We start from the raw sequence: 9,995 nt of genomic DNA on the forward strand, positions 1-9,995 counted from the left end.
GGTGTGTATGTTTTTGTCTCTAGCTAATCCGCTCTCATTTAGCCCTTGACAGAGTTAAAATTGGAATTGTGTAAATATCATGGTTTTTAAAACTGACCTAGAGATCGAATTGGTCAGGGGTTTGGTTATCGGGTTGAACGGTCCAACCGTTCGAACCAAAAGGTCAACCTGTTTTGACAAAAAAAAAAAAAAATGTAAAAAGAATAAAAAAGGGCAAAACCGTTTGAATGGTTAACTGCCTGGTTCAACGGTTTGCTGACCAAAATCAACAATTTTTTGAGAAATCCTGGTTTTGGGGAAAAATGAAACCAGTCACCTGACCAGTTTCCGATTTTTCCAGTCCAACCGTCTGGTCCGGTCCGGTTTTTAAAACCATGGTAAATATAGCCTTTGCTAAGAATGCTGGTGTTGTTTTATGATCCTATTCTAATTAATTGGGTAAGAATAATTAACTTCGAGTTAGGCTTGGGTCATGCCAAACTTGTCCCATTGCCGCTGGCATCCCCAACCACAACATCCTCTTACTCCTAACTTTTCTTTAAAACTGGTTTAAAAGAGAAACAAAAAAGGAAAGGTATGAAACTTAAACAAGATTTTTTTTTTTTTTAGGTTTGTATGGATTTTTTTACCTTTTTCTTCTTTTTACTATCTTTTCTTTCAAACCAAACACAGCCTAATTGGTTCCTTTATAACTTATCTAGACTTGTCCAAGAAAAACAACTCTTGGTTTATTATTGGTATTTTCAAAAAGTTGGAACCAGGGAGGTCTTTTCTTGCAAGCGAGGTTGCTTGATAATTCGTCCCTAAACTTTTCAAATTGGACCTCCATCTGCCAAGTAGCCAAATTTAATAATGAAAGGATGAAGAAGAAGACAAAAAGAAACTGCTTCACACTGCAAGAGTAGAATTGGATTTGAATCATAATCCAGTTTAATTCTCTGGAGTTGGAGAACATGTCATTTTGAGTTCTGCTAAAATTTGGAATTGTCAATTTGGATAGTTCCAATTCCCATTATTTCCTATTTTAAATTCAACTTTTGGCCAAGGATCAAAGTATTAGGCATTATCATATTTGGTGCATAATTCTTTCCCTTGCGACTTTGGTGATCAGGATTCTTGGAAACAGTTTCTATGGGGTAAAACCGCATACATCTATCCCTTCCCAAATACACATAGATACACTGATAAAACTTTGGAATGAAGATGTATTTCTTTTTAAAACATATAAATAATAAAATAAAAAATAGAGTATCAGTAATCTTCAATGGATTAAACACAAGAGATCCCAACTTGAGGATTTTTCCTTTTTCATTACTCTTTTTCGCTTGCACGCCACACTGTCTTCACTTTCAATTATTTTCATAATTAATAGAGGTTTGACAAAAGCGTCCAATAGATGAATCGTGCCGTTGCTTTGAGTCGGTAAAAAGGAGGAAGCAACTATTGGGGCCACTAAAATGATGAATCTCTGGTGGGTATTGATCTTCTTAATTAGACACGTGGCAGCTTGGGAGGGCATTTCATTGCTATTATGATGGAAATCACATAAGCAGAAGCTTATATACCTAAAGTATAAACCCATCTTCAAATTCCTTTAAATTGGATCAATAATTTGGGGCCCGTTTGGGGTATCTATTTTGGAAGTTTTGACATGCAAAAGATTGAGCTTTTGCATGAAGATCTGAATAGCCTAAAGCATGTTTGGCAGATGTGCGTTTTTTCGTGCGAGATTAAAATGCGAAAGACACGAGATGGGCTTTTTATGTCTTTTCGGTGCTCCATCTTTTAGTGGCTAGATTTCCACAAGCCAAACAAGAATATACCGAAAATCGGTCTTTCCGGCTAATAAACAACTGAAAGACCGAGTAAAAAAACACACCAAACGGACCATTCTTCTTCCACAACCACAATGGCATACCCCATTAAAGGCTTGTCCTAATTTGTTTTCTCAAGCATTTCTTCCAATTTGAAAAAGAAAGCAATGCATGTCATCAGATTCAGACCAGACAGAAAACCAAAATTTTTACAGGGTCACAATTTTACTGGTTTAATCCGCTTGTTAGATCTTCAACCCATGAAAATCATCAAATAACCAGGACCAAGAAAGCTCGCTGGATCACTGGTTCAACCATCCGGTCCTGTCCGAGTCTGACAATACTGGAAAAAGTATGTCGATCAGATATGGGGATGACCCACAAAATGAGTCTGATCATTATATAGTTTATCTCTTCAACAAGATTATATTCAAGTAATGGTAATGGGCCACTAGTACTAGTACATAGATAGAATTAAACATATCAAGATATCATCTTTACTTTCCTTATAAGCAATTACAACTCCACTTTGACAAGGTACAACTACAACAACAGGAAGCCCAATCGATCTGTTTATGCTTTATGTATAAAAAAGTTGAAAAATTAAGTGTTCAATAAATAACAAATTAACAAACTTGATTAAACTAATTAATTACTCATCAAATCATTTTGTTTAAATGTGCATGATCATCAATATGAAAAATAAAATAGAATGACCTCTGAAGAGCTTTCTGCAGCCAAATTTGCCTTAATTGAGAAAGAGGAGGTGATCACTTGTTCATATATTGGTCTCATTTCCTTGCTTCATGTGGGTTGGATGAGGATTGTTGTAAGGAGAAAGGAATTGGGGAGGAGGAACAGAAGAAAATTCAGGGGGAGAAGGGACAGGATTAACGCCTGGTGCTACCACTCCAGGCGGTACAACATTAATACCAAACTCCTGGGCTGCCAACATCCGCCCTTCTTTCCGCCCCTTGTCCCTCCCCAGGATGTAGCATCCAAAGCTCAGAAGAATTAAGAGAATGAAAAATGGGAGAGAAATAACCACAACATATCCCATCTATTCAATCTCTTCTTTCTTCACAGATGAAGGCAACAGCCCTTTTATCTGTCATTTGAATGAATAGAAACAAATGAGATTTTAGAGATAATTGTTGAAAAATCTCTTACTTTTGCGAAGAAAATTGGAAACGAATTAATGGAGGAAGAAAGAAAGAAAACTAATGAAAGGCTACCTACCTTGCTCTTAGAGAGAGAGAGAGAGGTCACAGAGCGATGTGCAAACTGAAGAAAACCCTACTACTTATGTAGACGAATGGAGCTCAACATCTTGTCTTTTGTGTAATCTGATCAATAATTAAATTTGACTTTGCTTTGTCAACTATGCGGTGGCATGCCATGGATATGTTTTTGCCACTCTCTTTTCTTGTCAATGGATTTTTCCCAGCACAGTCTTTAGCTCCATTGTTTGTGTAATGAATGCTTCGGTGTAACTTCATTCAAAAAATACTTAAATGGGTGGGTCGGGTCGGGTCGGGTCATGTTGATTTTAACGCCATGGAATGAGCTCAACTCTCTCTACCTGTTAGTTAATCAGACAAGACCGATTAGAAGGTTAGGCTAAAGAAACTACGGAGGATTTGATCGGGTTGGTGGGGCCACTGTTTGGGTGGACCACACCACTATTTGGGTTTTTTCATTTGTTAATTTTCTTATTTTCTTGGTATCAGGACATGAGGGGTCCCATGAAAAAGAATCCGTGTCTCGCACTCTTCATGTATCCGGGTTCAACATTGGTCAAAGAAGCTTTGCTTAAACAGGCGACCCGATAAATCTGGCCTACATGTGCGGTGTATCGACTTTCTTGGCAATATCCAACGCTTCCAACCAAACCTACAACTCGGAGGATCTCGAGAGCGGATTAGCTGGAGATTAAAGCATACACACCCAGCTGAATTACCTATTACGGTTGAACACACCAGTCTTAAGTATAGCCGGGTCCCAGATGGGTCCCACGGTGAGCACTGGCGTGTTCAATTGTGATATAGCTTGATAGGTAGTTCAGCCGGGTGTGTATGATTTTGTCTCCAGTTCATCTGGATTGGGGCTAAATATCAACATAATTCAATTGGGTCGAATCAAAGTAGGTTTAGAACTTAACGTGAGACAATGATTTTCCTACTTATGAGTTGTGAATATTCAAAGGCTAACTTTGGGGGTGTTCTATAGTGTGGATGAGAAATTGGTGGATGTGGATTGGTCCACACCACACCCTGTGGCAGGGACCAATCCACACCACACCATAGTCCATAATTGTTCTGAACTGTAGATAGATTGTGTGGCTTGAATTAGTCTACACCCCACGGTGGCATTCTGTAGGTGTGGTATGAACTAATCCACACCATATTTTTTTATTCTATGTATCTCATATACATTTTATGGGAGATCTATATAGTCAATCATAAATGTCTAATTTTTGCATTTTAAATGATAAATAATTTGAAAAAAAATGTATCAATATGTAGATAACATTTGCATTTTTAAATAATTAAAAAATATTATTTTAAATATTAAAAATAAAAAATTAATATTTTAAATATTAATTTATTGATAAAAATATTAAAAAAATTAATATTTAAATAATAAAAAAAAAGTGTTGAGAACGAGAACCATTGAACTTGTGCTAGAATTAACATTAAAATATATTATTTTATTGATAAAATATTAAAAATTAAAAATAAAAAAATTATTAAAAGATTAAATAAAATGAGAGTAATTGGACCAATATAACTTAAGTGCGCTACACTAAAACCTTCCCATACTAAAACCCATAGTGTGGACCATCCATGAGAAAATACTATGGACAATAGATTGGGGTGTGGCCCGTCCTTGTCCACGCTATTTTGTGGAGGAGGACCGTCCACACATAACAAAACACCATATCTTATCGTGGATGGGACCACACCGGCTCCATTACGATATATACACACTACCGAACGCTACCTTTATTGTTAGACACTGCAGCATGGGAGGCATTAATTCTCACCAATCACCAAATTCACAATAAGGTCTCTTTGCGTATCAGTCAATGGCTCAAAAGTTTTAAATGAGTAAATAAAAGAAAAAGCATTTTTATTGTTCAGCCCACCTCATAAACTTTAGTACATTTTATAAAACCGGAACAGTGATAAGTGAGGGAATGAATCAGCAATGAATTATAGGTGGAGGTATGGATAAATAAAATTATAAAAGTAATAAAAATTTCTTAAGTGAACTGAACTCTAAAATTTCTTTAGATTATTTATATGCTCAAGTAAAACACAAGGAACTGAAGAAAGTTATTATATAATTAAAGGACCAGGCTCAATGAAAGTGCCCTCTTCGTAACTGCAATGTGATGCCTTCCTTCAATCACCATGTGACCCGTATATTATAAAGGATTTGAGTCCACCATTGAATAAATCTTACCCTAAGACTGGGAAAAATTTGTTGTTTGGAAAAAACAGTCTGGGGTAGTTGTTTGGGAGTTTCTTGTGCATAAAAGTTACCTAAATCAGTTCCTTGCCTGTCTTTTTGAATAAAACAATATTAGCTGCAAATACTCACCCACGGTACATGTGTTATTTAAAGCTTCCAAACAACTCAGACTGTTTTTTCTTCTTCTTTTTTTTTTTTTTTCAAATAGTCAAACTTTTAAACCCACTTTCTATATTAGAATAGATATTATACCAGTGGGATAATTTAATTGTGATAACAATTAAACACTTAGTATGCACAATTCTTGGATTTCACCCAACACGCAAGGAATGCAAGAGTTGCATACACCCATTTACCAATCTGTATAAACCCACTTTCTATATTAGAAAAAAAAGTTCCAAAAAGTCAAAATTCCCTTCTCTTTTCTTGAGGAAATCGGATTTCCATTTAGTTGACTTTTCCCTTTTCTTATCAGAGAATGTCTTGGGTTAGGACCAGGGACCCTGGACTTGCCCCCAATGACTTGCTACCTCTCCAATTATTCAGATAATTTTCAATATTTCTTTTTATAGTTATTAACTCGACCCAATTAAATACAATATAATAAGATTGGTCAAGGTGTTTAGTTTAGGCCCAGATCATCTAATAAGTAGGACCCATTTGATGTTGATTTACCAATTGGGTGAAGATCAGCTAACTACATCTGGCAAACTTTTATTAAAACTCACATGCTTTTCTTTACATAGGGCTGCAAATGGATCCAATTGAATTGAATAGAACTAGATTCAAAATTGATTCATTATGCTCCATGGAAGGAGTACAAATACAAATATGTAGAGTGCAAAACCTTATATTTTATATTTGTATTTGTACTCCATCTAACTGAGCCTTAGGCTCAGTTGGAAAGAATACAAAGTCAACTATGTAGAGTGTACAATCTTTTATTTTGTTTTATTTTGTGTTGTTCACATTTGTATTTGTACTCTAGCCTTAATATCTGAGTGCAAATCAAATCTAATTTATCAGATGATTTATATTAAGTTAGAATTGGATCAATTTTTGATTGAAATAAGATATTAAATATCATTAATAAATTAAATTAGAAATGATCAAAATAGTATATATTATTAATAAAATGAATTAAAAGTAATTTGTATGAAACTTGCGTCTATGAATCCAACATTCAAACCAATCTTATCAATATTAATTTGATCAAACCCAATTGCATTGGATTGGATAGGGATGGATCTATGTTCAATTCAAATACAATAGAGATTGAACCAGCCCAATTCAGCATGCATGCTGGGGCTCTGATCAGATCAATGTAATTGATGATGTGCGAACTAATCGCTCTCTGCTGGAAGGCAGTTCGGACATTGGACTGCAACACTTGCCGAAGGGGTTTATCGGTGAGGGCGATGATAGTCTGGGCTTGGAAGTAAGGCCATAGCTTCCGAACTCATATGATTAGTGTAAAGGAGAACTTCTCTATATCTAGGTGTCTAGTCTTGGTTGTATGTAAGACCTTGCTCACATAATAAACAAATTTTTACACTTTATCTATGTTCCGGACCAGTACTGAGATGACTACCTCATCACTCACAGAGAGGTATAATTGGAGTTTGTTCCTAGGCTTCGGCCTTGTCAATAACGATGTCGAGATGATATACTATTTTACCTCATCGAAAGCGGGTTGACACTCTTTGGTCCACTTGATGTTTTTATGCTTTTTTATGGCTTAGAAAAATGGTAGGCATCACCCTACCGACTTTGACATGAAACGATAGAGGGCAGTGATATGGTCTATTAGCCTTTGGACTACATTAATTTTCTCAGGGTTGGATTTGATGCCACATTGGGTGACTATGTAACCAAGGAATTTACTTGATGTGATGCTAAAGACACACTTATTCGGGTTGAGATTCAACTTATATTTTCTTAAAATGGTAAATACATAGGTTAAATCAACAATAAGCAAATTAAAACTTTTACTTTTTGCAACCATATCATCTACATAAACTTCTACTTTATTTCCAATTAATTTTGAAAAAAATTTGTTTACAAGACACTATAGGTCACCCCAACATTCTTTAGGTCGAAAGGTATGACCTTGTAATAGTATAACCTAGTTTCAATTACAAAAGTTATTTTCTCTTGGTTTGGTAGATACATTTGGATTTGGTTTTAACTATAATTGGCATTCATGAAGCTTAGTAGGTCGAACCTCGAGGTGGCATCTACTAGTTTGTCTATTCTTGGGAATGGAAAACTATTTTTTGGGCAAGCTCGATTCAGGTTGGTATAGTCAATGCACATATACCACTTCCCATTTGCCTTTTTGACAAGCACCACGTTCATTATCCAACTCGGGTACTTTACTCCTTTGGTGAGGTTGGCACTAAGGAGCTTTCTGACCTCTTCATCAAATTTCCAACACACAAATTTTAGGGCTTGGACCTACATTAAGCCCAAAAAAAATAAGGCTAGGCTTGGGCCTAATACTTTAAGCCTGACCTAGGCTTGATTCAACTCGTAATATATATATATATATATATATATATATATATATATATATATATATATATTATTTTATACTAAATATAAAAGATTTACATTTTATTTTAACATGTAAATGTTAACAATTGAATCAATTCAATTATGAGAATTGTCCTCCTAACCAAAGCCTTATATAGGTGAAGGAAAGTCTTCATTCTCATTCCCTAAGCAATGTGGGACTTGGAAAAATACTCAATGGTTGCACTAATTATTTAATGTTGTTCAAAGTCTCATATTGCTCAAAAATGAGAAGGAAGGCCTTGCCTTCCTCTATAAAAGGATAGATAATCCAAGCCAATTCAAGTATAACAATTAAATGAGGCTCATGCTTAGTTTTTGTGCCATAGGCTTAGAGCCTATCTAAGCCCAATTTAACTTTGGCTTGTATAATTTTTTTGTATGTATTACATTTACATATTTCTTAATTTAAAAATTTAAATAATTAAATTTTATTATTTTATTTCATGGGTTTAAAATCTTTAATCGTTAGGCTTAGAAAGCATGTAAGCCCGAATCGGGCCTGTGTAGGGCTAGGCCTGGGCTTGCAATCTAGGCTAAGGGTGCAGAGTAGGCCAGGCCCAAGCCTAGATTAAAAGCCCTTATCATTGGTTCTAAGCCTGGTCCGACCCAATCCATGATCAGCCTTATCATCGATGGTCCTCCACCACTTTGGGCCGAAGTTCTTTTTCCTTACTTTATAGGTTTAACCAAGGGATTTGCATTAAGTCTATGGGTAATAATAGAGGGGTCTATGTTGGGCATGTTGGCAGGAGACCAAGCAAACACATTAATATTAGAACGTAAAAAACTTACCAATTCAAAGTGTAGAGGGTCCTCGAGCCATGACCCAATTTAAACCATTTTCTCGGGCTCATCATTTGAGGCTAGCACCAGGACAACATCTTCTATTTGCCAATTTCTGTCCTCATTGAACTTTGGGAGCAGCTCTTGGTCAACTTCCAACAGTTTCTTTCCTTTGCCTTTTAAGGCTTCTACGTAGCATTTCTAGGACTTTAATTGGTCCCTGCACACTACCCCAATTTCGTGCTTGGCTGGGAATTTCATAGCTAAGTGGTATAGCGCTCAAAGTGCATGCAAGATGGGGCAGAAAATAATGGCATTGTATGGTGAAGGTGTATCTACAACAAAAAATTGTGGTAAAATGAAATCCTGTTTGGCATGGTCCCCATTGTAACTAACATATTGATCTTCCCTAGAGGGTTAGACAATGTCCCCATTGAAATTGACGAATGGAACGTTGGTAGGGACGAGGTCCTTCATCTACAACTGCATCTTCTCGAAGGCCTCCCCAGGAATAGGATGTTCGCTGAACTACCATTGTCCACTACGATGCACTTCACCTCATAGTTGTGGATGATCAAATTCACTATGAAAGTGTCATCATGGGGGTAGTGTACCCCTTTCATGTCATCTTTAGTGAAATAAATCACCTTCTCTGTCCTTGGCCTATTTGGGGGGGTTCTCTTTGTCTTGCTTAGGTCATGCACCAGTTCTTTTCCAATGGATGAGCTACAACCCACTACTATTGACCCACTGATGATCATGTTGATCACCCCGATGAGTGGCTATTCATTCGGTTGGGACTGGTCTCTCTACAGGTTCCTTAGTGGCTCGGTCTTCCTTCTTGATGGACTTTTCCAAGATCTTCAATCTCATCTTTCAAGTTCTAGCAGTTCTCGGTGTCATGCCTCTTCCCTTTATGGAAGTGGCAGTATCAATCGTGATTCCTATCGGATTTCCCTTCAAGCGAGGTGGCCACTTTAGGTAGTTGGTCGACTTAATTTCCATTAGGATCCCTTTTTCTCGTCTCCAACTAATGTAAAGTTCTTGTACTTTTTCAAGAAAAGCATTTTTGTTTTCTTGGTGACTCGTTGCCCAATGAGTAAGAGATTCTTTGGGTCCGAGGACCAAGGTACGGTGTGGGAAGGTGTTAAGCACCCCACACATGTCCAGTTAAACCGGTCTTTACTTCACCAATGTTCCAAAGATGATTTTAACAATTTTGGGCATAAAATATTTATCAAAATTTGTTAGACAGTATATGCCCTTAGCTCCAATCTAAATGATGTACATTATGACATTTATTATAAATGAATAAAGTACATATTTGAAGCATGTTATTGTCGT

At 36.4% G+C, this 9,995-nt stretch overlaps 1 long non-coding RNA gene across 1 annotated transcript; it reads right to left on the minus strand.

The window, feature by feature from the left end:
* Window positions 1-2,288: 2,288 nt before the first annotated feature.
* Window positions 2,289-3,284, minus strand: LOC148846256 (uncharacterized). The gene is made up of 2 exons (XR_016102285.1): window positions 3,054-3,284; window positions 2,289-2,922 (listed from the first exon to the last, which is right to left on the minus strand). It is a non-coding gene; the product is annotated as an uncharacterized LOC148846256 (long non-coding RNA).
* Window positions 3,285-9,995: the final 6,711 nt, after the last annotated feature.

This window comes from Nelumbo lutea, chromosome 7, assembly GCF_056320005.1.
Source record: "Nelumbo lutea isolate HS-2025 chromosome 7, American lotus-T2T, whole genome shotgun sequence".
Lineage (NCBI taxonomy): Eukaryota > Viridiplantae > Streptophyta > Magnoliopsida > Proteales > Nelumbonaceae > Nelumbo > Nelumbo lutea.